This window comes from Phyllobates terribilis, unplaced genomic scaffold (assembly GCF_046119375.1).
Source record: "Phyllobates terribilis strain yellow unplaced genomic scaffold, ASM4611937v1 Scaffold_4__5_contigs__length_816908805, whole genome shotgun sequence".
Taxonomy (NCBI): Eukaryota; Metazoa; Chordata; class Amphibia; order Anura; family Dendrobatidae; genus Phyllobates; species Phyllobates terribilis.
In genome coordinates, this window is record NW_027362764.1 from 134,899,151 (window position 1) to 134,918,379 (window position 19,229).

Here is a 19,229-nt window from a genome sequence, read left to right on the forward strand (position 1 = left end):
CATACTGAATAATGTGCCCCACATAGTCCTCCATACAGAATAATGGCCCCACATAGCTTTCCATACAGAATAATGGCCCCACATAGCTTTCCATACAGAATAATGGCCCCACATAGTCCTCCATACAGAATAATGGCCCCACATAGTCCTCCATACAGAATAATGGCCCCACATAGTCCTCCATACAGAATAATGGCCCCACATAGGGGTGGTGGTTCTTGTGTCGTGGGCCAAATATAATCATCCTGCAGGCCAGATTTGACACATAGGCACTAAAGCCTCTGGTGGTGAGGGTAGGTAGGACCACGGGTAGTCGCTAGGTACAACTCCAGGGGGCAGTCCCTGGAACTGCAGCAGCTGACCGGAAGCGAAGATTACCGCCGTGACACAAATGATCTCATAAAATGTCAGTAAGGTCCATACGGCTGTCCTGGGATAATTCTTTTTTAGAGCATACTTGGGGACCAGCCATCAGTCTGAGGTGTAGAAGTTAAATCTGGCTGTCCTCTGATGTCAACTGTCAGTGAAAACTAATATCTACCAAGTTAGCCTTCAATATATCTGATCTGTCATTCCTATGGAGAAACCTTTATATGACAAGTCTCAGGATACAACTCGTTTCTGTGCTCACAGTTCCCTTTCTCAAGTTAAAGAGACTAGTATACTAGCTTCTACTGCAGTGTGAGCGCCTCATGTTTTGTCTAAGTACCAGATCAGTGTGTATCCATCCACCGGTGAAATCTCTTCTGAGCGAAGAGTGGCAGGTGCAGCATTAGGGAAGGGGACAGGCAGCAGCTATATCCAGTTATATGCTGTCATTGGCGTTGTCCATTACTGCGCAAGCCTTAAAGGGGAGCACACTGATTTTGACATTTTCAACATTGGTTGCTTACCTTAAAGGGGTTCTCCTTGAAAGTAGTAACCCACCCCCCCTTCACCCGTGCCTTAATTTAAGCAAGTCTTAGTTACTTGTCAGGACGAGCTGTAGTTTGAAGTTACAGCTCACAAGACTTTTGTCTCAACTGACAGTAGCACTGTATCATAACCACATGTACCTTCTAAACCAAAGAGAAGGGCTGTGATATCAGAAGAAATAAATCTTTTCGACTGACTGAGCACAAGAGATTTTTCTCTAGCCTCTGTAATTTGTGAGCATCCATTTGAGAGGCTTTTTCTTATTCTGTCACATTGCTTTTCCAGAAGCTTGTGTGTGCCTAAGACCAAGCTTCTCTGTCAGTTGAGACACAATGCTTGAGAGCTGGGTTTGTTAAGACTACAGCCCGTCCTGACATGTTATATAAAAGGAGACATCGGCGTTATGATGGCTAAAACATACATATTTTATTAAATACAAAAAAATTCTTTCATGTAGACAAACACCAGCAACTGACGGCAACAAAGTGCAACCAAATCCTCCACAGCGCAAAAGGGAACAGAACCCTAATAAGAAGCATCAAAAATAAGCTGCAAAAGATGTACGGTGCATTGTGAAAGTATTTGGCCCCCTTGAACTTTTCTACCTTTTGCCACATTTCTGGCTTCAAACATAAAGATATAAAATTCTATTTTTTTGGGAAGAATCAACAACAAGTGGCACACAATCGTGAAGTGGAACGAAATTTATTGGATATTTTAAACTTTTTTTTAACCAATTAAAAACGGAAAAGTGGGGCGTGCAATATTATTCGGCCCCTTTACTTTCAGTGCAGCAAACTCATTCCAGAAGTTCAGTGAGGATCTCTGAATGATCCAATGTTGTCCTAAATGACTGGTAATGATAAATAGTGTACACCTGTGTGTAATCAAGTCTCTGTATAAATGTACCTGCTCTGTGATAGTCTCAGGGTTCTGTTTCAAGTGCAGAGAGCATCATGAAGACCAAGGAACACACCAGGCTGGTCCGAGATACTGTTGTGGAGAAGTTTAAAGCTGGATTTGGATACAAAAAGATTTCCCAAGTTTTAAACATCTCAAGGAGCACTGTGCAAGCGATCATATTGAAATGGAAGGAGTATCAGACCACTGCAAATCTACCAAGACCCGGCCGTCCCTCTAAACTTTCATCTCGAACAAGGAGAAGACCGATCAGAGATGCAGCCAAAAGGCCCACTCTGGATGAACTGCAGAGATCTACAGCTGAGGTGGGAGAGTCTGTCCATAGGACAACAATCAGTCGTACACTGCACAAATCTGGCCTTTATGGAAGAATGGCGAGAAGAAAGCCATTTCTCAAAGATATCCATAAAAAGTCTCGTTTGAAGTTTGCCAAAAGCCACCTGGGAGACACACCAAACATGTGGAATAAGGTGCTCTGGTCAGATGAAACCAAAATCAAACTTTTTGGCCACAATGCAAAACAATATTTTTGGCGTGAAAGCAACACAGCTCATCACCCTCCAAATACCATCCCCACTGTTAAACATGGTGGTGGCAGCATCATGGTTTGGGCCTGCTTTTCTTCAGCAGGGACCGGGAAGACGGTTAAAATTGATGGGAAGATGGACGGAGCCATATACAGGACCATTCTGGAAGAAAACCTGTTGGAGTCTGCAAAAGACCTGAGACTGGGACGGAGATTTATCTTCCAACAAGACAATGATCCCAAACATAAAGCAAAATCTACAATGGAATGGTTCAAAAATAAACGTATCCAGGTGTTAGAATGGCCAAGTCAAAGTCCAGACCTGAATCCAATCGAGAATCTGTGGAAAGAGCTGAAAACTGTTGTTCACAAACGCCCTCCATCCAACCTCACTGAGCTCGAGCTGTTTTGCAAGGAAGAATGGGCAAGAATTTCAGCCTCTCGATGTACAAAACTGATAGATACCCAAAGTGACTTGCAGCTGTAATCGCAACAAAAGGTGGCGCTACAAAGTATTAACTCAAGGGGGCCGAATAATATTGCACGCCCCACTTTTCAGTTTTCAATTTTTTAAAGTTTAAAATATCCAATAAATTTTGTTCCACTTCACGATTGTGTCCCACTTGTTGTTGATTCTTCCCCAAAAAATTAGAATTTTATATCTTTATGTTTGAAGTCAGAAATGTGGCAAAAGGTAAAAAAGTTCAAGTGGGCCAAATACTTTCACAATGCACTGTAAATATAAAGCGCAGCACAGGTAGGGCATAGGAATAATCTCCATCATATAACAAATGTCAGTATAAGTGTATCAGGAGCGTCCATCAGCAATTTACATAGAAACAGGCTAGTTAGTCCAATGATGATCTTACCAATAATGAGTGGCCGTGAGCCGTAGGAAGAAGAGGCAGCACAAGGGGCGCGATGGTGGACTTTTTGGATTTAATAAATAAAATATGTATGTTTTAGCCATCATAACTCCGGTGTCTCCTTTTATATAATGTTTGCTAGGAGTTGGTTTAACTTGGTGCCTGTAGGAATGAACTGCCCACACTCCCACCATAGTATCAGGACTTGGGCTATTTTGCTAACCCTCCTGACATGTGACTAGGATGGATTGCTATTTGAATTACTTGATGACATTTTGTTACATTCATGAAGATACCTATTAACATACCCTTTTTAAGTGCCTTTTTTTCGGGTTTGTTCTTCAGCCATCAGTATACTTCATTGCTATGGGCACTGAACCTCAGCCGCTTATCCCCCTCTCTCCCTATAGAATCCAGGGAGAGCAAGTTATTTTGTGTGTATTTAATAAAATTAAGTTGCACTAGCAGATACAACCCCAAGACAGAAATTCGCAATACTTTTGGAATATTTTTTTTTTTTTTTTTTTTTAAAGGGATTGTCCACTACTAGGACATCCCCCTTCTTGATCTAAATGTTTGGACCCAATAAAATAAAAAAACCTGTACTCCCCTCTCGTGCCGGCGCCGTTCCAGCGGTGTCAGCACTTGTGGTCCCGGGCTGTGTTGCGGTGGAATTACACGTGCTGCTTGGCGCCCAATCAGCGCTAGCGTCACTGCCCCCGCTTTCAGACAAATCGAGCATGAAGAGGCAGTCTGGGCTGCAGCTGATCTCTGACTTCTTCTTCATGTTCAATGCGACAGGAGGCAGAGACAGGGACGCTGGCGCTGGGCTCACGTGTCATTCCACCGCATCACAGCCCCGGGACCGCAAGTGCTGGAACGGCGCCGGCACAGGAGGCAAGTATAGTATTTTTTATTTTATTAGGGCTAAACATTTAGTTCAAGAAGGCGTTGTCCTAGTAGTGGAAAACCCCTTAAGTAAAATTTTTTTACACATACAATGTATTCCAGTTTCCTAAACTTGAGCGTTTTGTGTACTGTTCTGTTGTATTTCTACTTTGCAGTGTCATTGCAGTCAGCACAAACTCTGATATAATGCATTATTGTGAGTGGTTCACTTTCATATGTTTGGGTTTCAGGGAAGATGAACAGACCTGTACAATATATTAGTCATCAGACCCTGTGAGAGAAAAGTAGACCTTGACTTCATGAGCGAAAAAACAGACCTCCTCTAACAAACAAATCTACCTCTGAATAGGACGTTATTGTATTTCATTTCTGACTTTATTGGGGTTGTCGAAGCTTTATCTGAAAGCGGCTCAAAGCTCATTAAATCTTCATTCTGCCCAAGTGATCTGCAAGAGAAGACACATTTAGACAAGAAAAGAGGTTAATGAAAATCAGTCCCATGTGAGGAAAAGCAATAAGAAGGTAAAGGTAATAGGGATTCTACTCAAAGCCCAACAGGTCAACTAATATGCAGTGTGCACAAATTCATGGGCTGGAGTATGGCCATAAGGGAATAGTATGAATCTCAAACCAGCTGCTTATATAGATAAGATGGTAGATGGAGAAGGGATGAAGATTATAATGTATTTTCTCTAAGAGAATATTTTCACATGTGACAGATTTGGTACGTACATTTCTGCGACTGAACATCTGCTCCTTACATCTGAATGGTGTTGTGCCCATAATGTATAGATTCATATGAGGTGGAAATTTAGTGAGACTAGCATTTTATACATCCGTTTCAATCCATAATACATTAGCGTAAAAAACACCAAATGTATTAAGATGTATACATCTTTTAATAAATTTAGCACATTTTTGATCATGCGTCAGAAATTGAAATACTGTTTAAGCCTCCTATTAGAATTTGTGATTAATCGGTCAGTCTAAATCAGCAGCCCTGCTGCTAACTTTGCCCTACTTTTTTAATCACTTTTGAAAAGTGGCATGAGATGTGTAGTGTGCCAAAAAGTTGCAAATTTTAGGGTAAATGTGGAGTTTTTTATTTAGAAATGTTACTAAATTCTCCACAGAGTACAAATCCCATTCAGGTGTAGGGAAATAATACTAAAGCACTATATTTTTCTTGATGAAAGATAGTGAATCAGATAGTACAATACTATGATTACTTAAATCTACCCATGTTTTTCAATCTATCTTCATTTATTGCAAAAAAAATGCTGGATAGAGAAAAGTGTGACTATCGTCAGCCTATTACCTTTCCGCCGCTAATCCAATTTTCACCTTCACTTGAAGACCTGAGCAATCTGGGTCAGAGTGGTTGCTTGGTACTTTCAGCTTGATATCCTTGTTAAAAAAAAAATACATATACTGAGACAGATTCTTGGGATAACATGCCCAAGAAATTAGCATACAAGCAGTATTTGTTACAATTTATGATAAACTAAATCTTAATTACCAAATATTTGCTTCTAACATTTCAATATGTAGCAAAATATATAAAAACTGCTGTACTCCATCCAATAAGTTGTTCAGAATTAGAAAAACATGATTACTTTCTTCCAAAAACAGCATTTTCCACGTCAAGAGTTAACATTTTTGGTTTTGCATCTAAATCTTATATACTTAAAGGGGTTGTCTGGGACTTTAACATTGGTGGCCTATCCTTAGGATAGGTTGTCAATGTCTGATCGGTGGGGGTACAACACCTGGCGCCCCCATCGATCAACTGTTCCTGGTGTTGGCGAAGGCTGCAATTGCTCAGTTACAGAGCTGCACAGCAGCCAACGGAATACTGTCCGCTGCCGGGTACTGCATGTCCACCAACTATTGATTTGAATACGGGGCGGACGTGCAGTTCCCGGCCGCAGCCACTATACAGTTGACGGAGCTGTGCAGCTGTGTAACTGCGCAGCTCCAGCTGCCGACGACGCCAGAAACTGCTGATCGGCGGTAGTGCTGGGTGTCGCGCCCCCACCGATCAGACATTGATGACCTATCCTGAGGACTACAATCTGTGTTACCGCACGCTGTTGTAATGCAAGGCCTGCATTTCAGCTTCCGTTTAATAATTGGGTCTGCCATTTTCTTAATGGCATCTTTTTTTTTTTTTTCTTCCTCTGCTCCTATAAAACTTCCCATCCCTGCCCTTCCATAAACACATGACTGCAGATTGGCACAGTTGGCTACGAGGGGTATGAGTAAGTAAATATACTGATATTGAATGACTGCCGATAATTGTATTGTAATGTATAATCCCTGAATCCTTGTTCAAAAAGTCTCGAAAATATAGCTTTGCCATCCAGCATATGATTCATCTATTAGGGTACTTTCAAACTGCGTTCTTCGCCATGCTCAGTGGTCCCGCCGGTGCTTAATCCCGAACCTTCTGCGAAACAAGATTTGGGCGTATGCGCCAACGGTGCCATTATAATGGGGTCCACCTACAGTAGGTGTATACGTCCGAAAATGATGCACGACAGAGCGCACGGTGACTCCATCTGCACCATTATAGTTAATGGCCCCTTTGGCTCATACGCCTGAATTCCATTTTGCGGGGGGACTCTGTCGTAAGCCCTACTGGCAAAGAACGCAGTGTGAAAGCAGCCTTATTGGTGTAGTACAAAAGATCTAAAATGTAAAGTGCCAGTGAAAATACTTAAATAAAAAATACAGACCCAGCAATCTTTGTATTATCAATCTACACATCTAAATGAACGGAAAGAGACAAGGTGACCATGAAGTAGTAAGGGTATGTATAGTATTTTTAACTTTCAGATTTCCCAGATGACTCGCTGAAATCGAATCCGGTTGCTGTTACGGAAGACTGCGTACAGTTTGTGAATCTTCAGCAATTAACCACATTTTCATATATATTGGAAGTGTGAGGGCACGCAGCTTTTGAGTTGTAAAAGAATTGCTCTTACAGCTAATTAGAAATTAGTAGATGGTATTGCTGATTAAGGTAGGCAAAACTATTATAACCTCTGGCTGTGCTTATCCATAGGATGACAGAATAAAGCCCTGTGAGGCAATTACCAATTCTAGCTCATGGAGGAGGAAAAAGCCCAATTCTGATAATAAAGAAAATACTGTTTAGATCGAGATTTTACCCATGAGTACTTCATCCAAACTTTGTTTTTGTGCAATTTGCTTCTTTTTGTTAAGCAGGCCATGAGGTCTTATACTGTGTAACGGGTACAAAGCCTGACCAAGCAGCACACAGAAGGTCTATGGCTCCTTATTATGGATTCACGAGGTCTCATTGCACTCTTTTTGCCAGCACCATACATATAGAGAAGCAAGAGGTTGAAATGTGAGATGTCTATCCTCCTATCGGATCACATTCTAACTTCTTTCGTAATCTATTTTATAATAAAATTCCCTACTATTCTCCCTATACAGTTAATCCTCATATCTGTTTTTTACTTTACCTCCTGTGATGGAGGATGGCCCTCCCTGCATTCACTCCTCCAAAGCTTCTATCACCCCCATCCCTCCTCCTCTGAAACTGGACATCATCGGAGTCGGCGGTGCGGTTACTTACCACAGCTACTGTCACTCCTGTCCTCTGACGATTTCCTGTTTCAAAGGGGTGATGGCGATGTGACCACAGCTTCAGTGGCTGATGCCACACTTCTGTGCCCACATATTTTTTTTAACTTGTTTTATTGAAAAAATTCTTCATAATAAACAATATAACATACAGTCATAGAATATAAGTCCAGTTCTTATTCCAAACATCTGCAGCTATTAATTTCAAAACAATGTTACGAGGATTGTATCACACATTGCGAAAAAACTTCAATACATTAATTTAGTTCAATCTATTGTACATTGGACTCTTCAGAAATATCAATGTCATGCGCATTTTAGGTCACAGTGCATTTTATCTCAAGAAAGAAGTACACTATTTAGTCTAAGATCTTAAATTCCATCCACGTATTTAAAAACCCGGAACATTTTAGGGTACATATCGTGAAAGTGCAAAGGTCATCGTGCTGGGAGATTAATTTTGTTAGAGGTGAATCACACCACTTTCCCCAAATTTTGTGGAATTTTTGACAGCATCTCATATTCCTATAAACTATATTTTCAAATGGTATTATATCATTGTTTTAGGTGTGGGAGGCGCTATTAGGCTACTCACTATCAAAGGCAGCGAATTTTTTGGACAGGGAACCACTGAGTGTCCGTAATAGATATACTAGATAAAATAACCTATGGTTTAAAATTCGCGCTAACGGTAGTGAATGCAGGAAGAAATTCAGGAGAATAAATAGCTAAAATGTACTTTATTGATACAAGTGCTTAAAAAGATTGTTTCTAAAATATTTAAAATAGTCAATATAAAGAATAAGTAAAATAAATAAATCGATAACTAAAAATGGTTATTGATTAATTAATAGAGTGACTTTCCATCGGGTCTTGAGGTAGTTGATACTTGGGAGGTAGAAGGGTGAACCTGGTGAAAGAGGAACCGTGTTAGGAATTAGTAATACGGTATAGTAATATTAGGTATAGTGTTGTAGATACTTGGTTCTTGGGTGGTACGATAGGGTTAAGACTTACCCTGAGGTAGACCTGTTCTGTTTTGGGTATAATAGTTATAGTTGTCCTTTAGAGAGATGCAGCAGGTGGCTCTGGCTTGTCCCTGTCCCTGTAGGAGAGGTGCCGCAGGATGCTTCTGGCGGTACTGGCAACGTTGTGCCTATGGTGTACCCTATGTTCTGCTTGGAACTTAGGGAGGGTTAGGGTTTGAGGTGTTGTTAGATGGGTCTACAGTTTCAGTATTTATTTACCTTGTTATTTGCCTAATTTCATTTGTTGCTGGCATAAGAGGACAGGTGCATCAGGTGTTCCGGTCGCTCGGAGGGTGCAGCAGGAGGCTCTGGCTGAATTGTGGGTTAGTCAGGTAGCAGTGGTCCTGTAGTAGGATGCCCTGGTGCGGCAGGAGGCTCTGGATGCAAGGTGGGTGTAGCAGGAGGCACTGACTGGGTGGTCAGTCGGTCAGGCAGTGATGTGTCCTGCCATAGAATGCTCTGGTGCAGCAGGAGGCTCTGGCTATAGGGTTGATATAGCAGGGGGCTCTGGCTGAGTAGTAAGATAATGGTATCACGATGCTGTGGTGTGGCAGGAGGGTATGGGTATAGGGCAGACCGCGTGGTCTGTGAGTCTGCCAGGGATATAATAGTACAGGTTTAGGTGTCTATTCCTGGCAGTTTACGTGTGGTAGCAGGCGGTGGGGGCCGAGGCCCGAGGGTACTTACAGTCTACAGTCACGCGGTGGTGTCAGGAGGTGATGGAGCCCGGGGCGAGAGCTGAGTCCCGGCCGGTGACCGCCGCAGCTCGTGTGCTTCCGGGTAGGCAGAGCGGGAGAGGGAGGGAGGAGGAGAAGGGCGCGCTTTCGCTTGAAGGCACGCGAGAGGGGCAGAGTGACGCGCTGTCACGTGGTAAGCGGCGTGCACTCAGTACGGAGGCCTGTGGGCGCCTTCTCAGCTGGGTCAGCGATATTCCAACGCGTTTCGACAGCTACGGCTGTCTTCATCAGGGATCATATTATATCATTAACCAACTTTTTCCATTGAGTGACGATGGGAGATCTCCCTCTCATCCATCTCAGAGCTATTGCCTTCCTGGCCAAGAATGTGGTTTCACGAAATATGCCTTTATAATGAGGCTATATTTCTACATCTACCACTGCCAATACAGAGTTCTGGAACACAAACGATAGGGGCCCTAATTATCTGTGATAGCATAGGGATCACTTCATTCCAATATCTCCGTATCGTACAGTTCCATATAAGATGCCAGAAATCCATGCCCAGTTTACTACACCTATGACAACTGTCTTAAGGGTTATCTACCAAATAGATATCGTTTAAGTGGGTTTAAATAAGACTGGTGAAACATGTATAATTTGTATTAGTTTGTTGGCTGCTGGGGATACTACAGTGTGAGACTATTTTTTCATTCCTTTGTTCAGTTATTGAAGGGATAAGGTGGCGCCATTTATCTTCAACGTGGAGTTGAGTAGATGCAACTTTGGAGTTCAGTAGAAATGTATAAAGCGTGGATATTACTCCCACAGGACCCCGGGTAACGAGCACCCCAATCAGTGGATATCTCGATATACACTTCATTTGGTGTGTAAACTGGTGTGATATTGCATGTCTCAATTGAAGATCTGTATAGAAAGCTCAGAGGAACAGGATACCCTGTATGAATTTCGTTCAATGATAATAAAATTTCATTATCAAAGATATGGCCTAGTTTTGTTATACTGGTGCGCACATCATTAGTGTCCACCGCCACACTTCTGTCCCTGTCTCCTGCATCTTCAGTGGCCGCCGCCACAGTCCCGGTTTCTATCACCACCGCCTTTTTTTTTTTCCTGAAATAAAATGTCATCAGGGGGTGGTGATAGACGCAGGGTGAGTGACAATATCACCACCCCACAGTTTCTATCACCATCATCAAGCGGCAACACTGTTGTTACTCACCCTGCTTCTGTCTCCGCCCCCTGATAATGTCTCCTTTTCAGGAAAAGAGACAGCGGTGATAGAAGCAGGGACTGGTGGCTGCCACTGAAGATGTGGGCACAGATGAAGTATAGCTGCAGCCACTTCATCACCCCTCCCCCCGAAACAGGATGTAATCAGGGGACAGCAGCACCACCCCTTGTTGATGTCCTGTTTCAGGGGGGTGTTGAAACCTGTGAAGAAGTGATTGTAGGGCCATCCTGCTGTGATCTTCTGTTTGAGACCCCTCAAATGAAATAAATATCACAGGAACTAAGAAAACGGATAAAGGGAGAATGGAAGTCAACTTTATAATAAAGCAAATTACTAAAGTGGTTAGGGCTTACAGATGGATATTTATAAAGGGCATTATAGGTATCGGACCACCCCATCACTTATCCCACCCTCACCATATGAGAAACATGCCTGTTCTGTCGTCTTGAACTGACTCATTTACAATCAGTTGATTCTGGATAATATGGATTCTGATGAGAGAAAACAGCCGTTGGAGGTAAGATTTCCTGCTGGTCCTCTGCAGTCATCATCAACTGCTGTGTCATCAGAATGGCTCCCAAAAGCTAGCAATTCCGATAATAGCCCTCCATTAGAGAATTTTACCTAATGTATCATTATTTTTTCTAATGAATTACTGCAGAAGGAGCTTTCACTTTACAGGCTACCTGTCACCAAGGCCCTTGCAGTATTTTATTTGCTTTGCATATATTGATAGCACTTAATACTACGCATACAGGAAAGCAAGAAATCTGATGACAGATCTGTTTGAAGAAAAAAAAGCCTGTTTTAGGCAGTACATTTGCTGAATTACTTAATCATTGCTCATCTCTGTATGATGTAGATAGCCTTGGATATCTCGACGCAAACAAGATACATGCCAATATTTTTTCGCAGCATGGTATAATGCTAGTGAATAGCTTAACCAGTGGTCTGAGTACTCCTGAAAATCTTGGAACCACTATAAAGTAAAAGCTTTTTTAGATTTTAACAGGAGGGCTGAGCATTATACCACCTAAATGAGAATACATGACCTTTTAATAATTGAAGGGAACCTTACAGTAGGTACATTCTGCCCGGCCCAAACCACAGGCAGCAGGAATCAGACACTGGTTGGTTGCGTTATTACATCCGTGTATGTACTACGCTGATGTAAGGGGGAAGACCGGGGTGTAAGTACTTTCAGAGCAAGGGATCCGGAACTGCCGGGGCCGTACCTCTTGTTGCAGGGGGAAGACAGACTGCAAGCAGAGGAGTCATGTGACAGGGAAGCAGGGGGTGTGTCGAGAGGGATAGCTGGGAGGTCAGGTGACAGAGGGACTCCTGGTGTGACTAGAGGGAGGAAGAGACGAGTACGTTTTGCGCGGGAAAGCGGAGCTGGATCCGGCTCAGCAGAGCTGCGTGAGAGGGTCCAGGCTCCTGGCTCCAGGACTGGGAGCAAGAGCCGATTGCAGTGGACCGGAGGAGTTAGGCCAACTAGAGAAGAGACGCAGGGTCCGTGGAGCCGGGCACGTGAGGTGCTGTGTTATGGACTAGGGGCTCAGCGGGTAAAACCGGAGACCGCCCTCTGCCGCCAGAAGACAGAGCATTGTTTGGGCGGGGACGCCTGAAAAATCAACATCGGCATCACCTTGCATCTGCCTTGTGAGGAGCGAGAGTCAGCTAAGTGAAAAAAACTATTGATTATAACCGCTTTGACTCTGCTACATCCAGTTAAACTGTGAACTGTCAGTGATAGACTTTTAGGTTATGTGCCCACGTTGCGGAACTAAAGCATATTTTTTACGCTTCTCCCTGGCGGGAAAATCGCATGCGGATCTTACATGCGGTTTTCCCGCCAGGTAGAAGCGTTTGTGAGGCGTCTTTGCATGCATTTCCGCATGCGGGTTACCAAACAGTTCTCCAAGTGATTTAAGCATCACTTGGAAAAGTGCTTGACAACTTGTTCACACTATATAAATCCATGCAACCGGCATGAATTTATATAGTGTGACCAAGTAATAGTTAAAAAAAAAAAAAGAATCAGAATGGTAAAAATTAAAAAAATAAAGTTTATACTCACTTTCCGATGCATTCTCTGCCCCGTCCGGAGTCTTGAGCGCTTCACGCTGTTGTGGGCTGGACCTGCAGTGATGTCATTGAGTCATGTGATGGGTCACATGACTCAATGACGTGGCAGGTCCTTCACACAACAGCGCCACGGCGGGAAAACACCGGGAAGACATCAGAAGATAAGTATAAACTTTATTTTTTCTTTTTTTTTTACAGGTTCTTTGGTACCCAGGTCTGGATGAGAGTCTCCTCTCATCCATACTTGGGTACCATCCGCACATTGATTCCGCTGCGCTTCCGCAAAATTAATGAACATGCTGCGGATTTTTGACCGCTGCATATACGCTGCGGAAAAATCCGCAGCATGGGCATTGACATTGCGGAATGCCATTGGGGACCAAGGGGTGCGGATATACGTGCGTTTTACAAGCGTTTACCCCGTATTGGCTGCTCTGTGTTTCTGTGTCGCTGCATCTAAAGTGCCCGTGTTACACTGAAATGCTGCAGTGTTTCAGAAAAAACATACTTTGGCAGGGTCCAGATGACTAGTCTGAGGTAGAACCCCAATAGCTTCCCCATGACCCACTCCCCTAGACGCATAGGTTTCTCCCTATACAAATGAAGAGACCTATGCGTCTAGGGCCGGGAATGTTACCAGTATCTTATCGCTAAAATCGCACAGGGTTGCAGAGTAAGGGCTTGTTCAGATGAGCGTATGATCGCCATGGAGAGCACACAATTTTGCACGCAGATTGATGCTTCGCAGCATGTACTACTTTGTTTACACCAGAATAACACATGCAATTTAAAGGCAGCTCCTTTACCTGTTTACAATGTTGAGCTGCACAATTTGCTGTCACGTCTGCCTTAATTTTCAATACGGCTGTCTAAACCTGTCCGAAAATGTACATGGTTGCAGTAATCCAGTCAGTGTCCAATTCATGCTGCCTGTGGTTTGGGACGTGCATCCTAAATCTCCTATCTGGTTTCCTTTAAAAAACAGATAAAACAAATAATGTGTGTTACTATCTGTTTTTATAGTCTGATATAAAATAGATAATTTTTCTTCATTGTATTGTGTACATGATTGTGGGAGCTGCCACCTTGCCTCAGTTAACAGCCTTTAGAGATCTCCTTTACGTCGGCCACATGAACCATAGAAAATAATAGTCTGGAGGTTCATATTCAGTTCTTGGGTTGTTTTCTAGGTATATAGGTGTTAGCTGTCATTGTAATCCTGTCTGTGATGATAATTGACTACTGGAAAGTGAACTGAGATCAGGAATGATAAGCCTAGCATGCTTAGTGATCAGTATGTAAAATTCTTGATTTCAGCATGACTTGCTGAGTTGCTCCATCGTGGCCGAGGCTTGGTATTGCACATCCGCCTCTTATTCAAATCAATAGGAAGCGGATGTGTAGTACCAAGCTGCGGCCACTATCAGAAGACAGAGCAGCTCCACGAGTATTTCCGTCCGGCGCAGCTGATTGGTGGAGGTGCCCGGTGTCTGACTCCAGCCGATCAAACATTGATGACCTATCCTAAGCATAGGTCATCAATGCTAAAGTAGTGGAAAGCCTCTTTTAATGGTATTGAAAATTGAAAAGCCACACTAAAAATGTCTTTAAGATAAAAACTTGAATTAAACAATAGTTAATTTTCTAATGACACATTCCCTTTTTATGAACCACAATATTCTGCGGCTCTAATTAATTCAATACGTTAGAATATTACTAGCTGAGGAAGATAATTATTTATGAGAAATGGTGAATGAGATCGAGGTTCCCTAACCACAAGGAAGCTTTGCACAGGCTGGCGTTTATTATCCAAAATTCTTAATGGTTTCCAAACTATTATGATTTAAAACCGCTTCCTAATCTCCGCCTGTGTAGACGGAGGGTTTTTCTTTTACTCTTTGTACTAAACGGAATTAACTTGTATGGGAACACGCTTGCTTTTTTATTGGCAAGCGACATAATAAATATTTGCTTTGAATTTATATCCTGCTGGCAGGGTAATCTTGCTAATAGAGCAGTGATATAAAGTTCTGCTCGATCCAGATAATAAATCCCAATAAGAAAAAGGAATTAATAATTGCTTGCTGTACTTAGTACATTTCTTTTGTGATGTTATATTCCATGGTCTATTATGCTATACTATTGATTAGTGAGAACAAGGGGGAATAAAGATGAGCTCCCCATGTGATATTCTTTCTTTCCTTGGTGACTATCCTAAATACAACAGCTTTACCAGCAAAACCTCCTCACCACAGTACCATACATGAAAAATGTAAATTAGAGCTTTGTACTAGAGGAATCCATGACCATAGGGGCTGGGTGAGATCAGGAAGACCAATGCATCAGCTGCAATCGTGAAATCTGCAACTCTGGCACTAGAAATAAATGGGAGCTGAGGTGTGGCTGCCAGGTTTCCTATACTACATTACATTGCGGCAGCATTGGATAGAATGGGAAATAGGAAGCTCAATGATATATAGTTACAGTATTTTTATGTGACAAGCTGGTTAAGTGCTGCCTTGAAAAGGACATCAAATCCAAGTTCATCAAAGAAAGAAAGAGGCCATATTTGCCAACATCAGGGCACGGTATCTATATATTGCAGGATGCAGGCAGTTCCCAGTAATATCAAGCGGAGGCAGCACAGGTGCAAAATACTCATGTACAACTATTCATACAGCCATCATCCATGTAAGGGTGGTTGCTTAGGATTATAGATGTATACAGATAAGGCTTGTAAAAGGTGCCAGTCACACACAGTCCACCATACCGCCTATTGGTCATACCCATACTACAAGATCACGCTTGCTGCCCAGCCCTATGCAGTGCACCCCATAAGGAGTGCTGGGAAGTCTGCAGTGATCTAATGGGATGGTTGTGACCAGTAAACTATAAACCAGCATGGTGCACCTTATACAAGCCACTAGGCAACCCCGTTCTCATGGAGGATAGTTGTGTGAGTGGTTGTTCATTAACATTTTGCACACTTGCTCTTAACCATTTATCACTGGGTCCTGTCTGCATCCTGCAGTATATTGGTGGTAGTGTGACCACGTGTTAAAGGGATTGTCCACTACTCTATATGATCCCTCAATGTATTACCCCCAGGGCTCATAAGTGTTTCTCTAAATACCTTGTGGTGCCTTTTCTGCCTGTGAGTGGCGCTATCACTTGCCGCTCACAGGCATCGCGTGACCCCCGGCTGCAGCCGGCTCAGACATCTGCTGATGTCACGTCAAGTTCCAGCTGCAGCCGGCAGAAAAGGCACCTCAAGGTATTTACAAAAACACTTCTGGGCCCCGGGGTGATACATTGGGGGGTTCATATAAAGTAGTGGGCAACTTCTTTAAGTATGGCCTTTTTCTGTAATGTAAATGTGCTGCCTGGTTCCTTAGGATAGGTGTGCTGTTATCAAATTTCCTGCAGATTGTTTCCACTTCAAATCTTTAGGAATCCTCAAGTTTGAATCCACACTAAATCGTCAATTTACAAAATCCACATGTCTTATCGCTCATGGAAAATTCACATAGCAAGTGGCTGAGATTTGTAAAATCTCTTTTCTGCTACTATAATCTGCTACGTATTTTACATGAGCAAACCAGCTGGTAAAATCTGCGGAATTTAAACCAGTCTTACTTGCTCTGTCCATACAATATCTTGGTATACACACTCATATAGGTTCTGTCAACAGGTAAACCTTGCAAAGTTTACTTGAAAATACTAAGGCCCCGATTCATCAAATCTATTTAGCCAGAATTCTGGCGTAAATTAATTTGAAAAGTTGCAATTTTTTTGCACTACTCCTGAGTTGTACAAAAATGTTGTGACTTTTGCCATTTTCACTCCAGTTTCTTCTGGTTCTGACTGAATGGGTGGAGCAGGAGAGTAGCAGGGGGCATGACTCCACAGCTCGTCTAATTCATGCAAAGCTGTGGCATTTCTTATGCTAGAAATCTTACTTTAGTGTCGGACTTATGGCGAGCGTACGCCACTCGTCAAGACGCTCCTGATTCATTAAAAGACTTGTGTCTCTTAATGAATCAGGAGCAACTGACTTCAGTATGTCCCCTCATTAAGATGGGCATGACAATCGCAGGTCTTGATGATTCGGGTCCTAAAGTCTTATAGTCCACTCTTTGCATAAAGTAATGTGGTAGTGGTAGGGTTGAAATTAAAGTCGTAACACTACCATATTTAGTATTGAATCATGGATAAAACTTTTTGGCCATAACGACTGTTTATTTTTCTCGCTGATCTTGATGAGGGGGATCGTTGGAGTCGGACACTCCTGGTTTCATTAAGAGGCATATGCTTCTGGATGAATCAGGAGCATCTGACAAGTGGCGTACACCTCCGTGCGACATAAATCTTAGAGTAAGATTTCTGAAGTAAGGAACATCGCAGCTTGTCGCGAATTAGACTTGCTATGGTGTCACGCTCCCATCCTGCCTTGAAAATTGGCGTCAATGGCATGGATATCAAAATAGAATTCTATTATAATCCATGGATTCAAGTAACTAAATGTTTGTGCTATATTTACCTATACCTGTTCTTAATTTCCCACTATACTCTCAACAGGACTTCTCCTCTACCCTCCCCTCCTACCTCTGTCCCAGTTTAATACTTTCCTTCCCCTTCCTACCTCTCCTAATTCTCCCCAATCTTTGTTCCCCTAATATAAAATGAATGTTGTTTTTCTTAGCTGTTAAGTCTATATGCACGCATTAGTTGTTTTTTCTATGTATGCGTATATTTGTTACATGCCACAACATTCTAAAATAAAAAATTTACAAAAAAATAAATAACAATACATAAAAATTCTGCTTTATTATTAATACAATTTAGGCTTCTCTATGTTAAGTGTAACATACCTGGCGGCGTCCTTGCATAGTGGTCCATCTCCCACTGTGCAAGAGCGCGCACTTGATCTCCAATCCAGAATGTCTCTCTGGCTTCCCTCCAAGCTGTCTGTTTGCTTCTGTTTCTGCTGCTTAAGGGCGGTGCCCGATCACTTCTTGTTTCTTGTACCTGCTGCGTGCACACCCCTTGTGCGTCCTCAGCCTATTGCTGTCTGTCACCTGGTATTTAACCCAGCTGCTCCAATTAACCCATGCCTGAGCATTGTGTTTCATTCAGTGTGCTCTCTCACTCTGAATGTGCCAGGTCCCCTTCTGTGTTTGCTTGCCTGCCCTTCCTGGAGGCTGTATTTCCAGGCCTGTCTGAACACGCTCCTTTCCTGTTCCTCCCGCCTTCTAGGGGCTGCATACCTAGACCCGCTCCTGTATCTTGCTACTGTGTCTGTTCTTGTCTGTATACTCTTCTAGCCTGTTTCCTGTGTTTCTCTATGTCCGTACCTTTCCTTTTTCTGCAGAGTCTGAACTCGTACCTAACTCCTGATTGTTGTCACTGTACTTCCGTGCTACTTCACTGTAAGTACCCTGTGGGTATCTGGTTCTGCCTTTCCCTTCCTGCCTGTTCCGTGTGTACAGAGCCCTGTCCCCCCTGCTCTGCCTTGCTCACCGCTCCGGCGGTTCTAGCCTGCTCTGCCTTGCTCACCGCTCCGGCGGTTCTAGCCTGCTCTGCCTTGCTCACCGCTCCGGCGGTTCTAGCCTGCTCTGCCTTGCTCACCGCTCCGGCGGTTCTAGCCTGCTCTGCCTTGCTCACCGCTCCGGGGGTTCTAGCCTGCTCTGCCTTGCTCACCGCTCCGGCGGTTCTAGCCTGCTCTGCCTTTGCTCACCGCTCCGGCGGTTCTGGCCTGCTCTGACCCTTAGCTCACTGCTCCGGCAGTCTTGCTCCGCTCTGACCCTTTGCTCACTGCTCCGGCAGTCTCGCTCCTCTCTGACCCTTTGCTCACTGCTCCGGCAGTCTCGCTCCTCTCTGACCCTTTTGCTCACTGCTCCGGCAGTCTCGCTCCGCTCTGACCCTTTTGCTCACTGCTCCGGCAGTCTCGCTCCGCTCTGACCCTTTTGCTCACTGCTCCGGCAGTCTCGCTCCTCTCTGACCCTTTGCTCACTGCTCCGGCAGTCTCGCTCCTCTCTGACCCTTTTGCTCACTGCTCCGGCAGTCTCGCTCCGCTCTGACCCTTTTGCTCACTGCTCCGGCAGTCTCGCTCCGCTCTGACCCTTTTGCTCACTGCTCCGGCAGTCTCGCTCCGCTCTGACCCTTTTGCTCACTGCTCCGGCAGTCTCGCTCCGCTCTGACCCTTTTGCTCACTGCTCCGGCAGTCTCGCTCCGCTCTGACCCTTTTGCTCACTGCTCCGGCAGTCTCGCTCCGCTCTGACCCTTTTGCTCACTGCTCCGGCAGTCTCGCTCCGCTCTGACCCTTTTGCTCACTGCTCCGGCAGTCTCGCTCCGCTCTGACCCTTTTGCTCACTGCTCCGGCAGTCTCGCTCCGCTCTGACCCTTTTGCTCACTGCTCCAGGCAGCCTC

At 43.8% G+C, this 19,229-nt stretch overlaps 1 protein-coding gene across 2 annotated transcripts in view; it reads left to right on the forward strand.

Annotated features, from left to right (window-relative positions):
* Positions 1-19,229, forward strand: part of RAPGEF5 (Rap guanine nucleotide exchange factor 5) — a 372,046-nt gene that overhangs the window by 44,311 nt on the left and 308,506 nt on the right. Inside the window, exon 2 of one of the 2 annotated variants that reach the window (XM_073677777.1) lies at positions 6,370-6,398. The exons of the other annotated variant lie outside the window; for it this stretch is intronic. The gene's annotated coding sequence lies outside the window, so the exon portion shown is untranslated. The remainder of the gene's footprint in view (positions 1-6,369; positions 6,399-19,229) is intronic. 2 annotated transcript variants of the gene reach the window in all.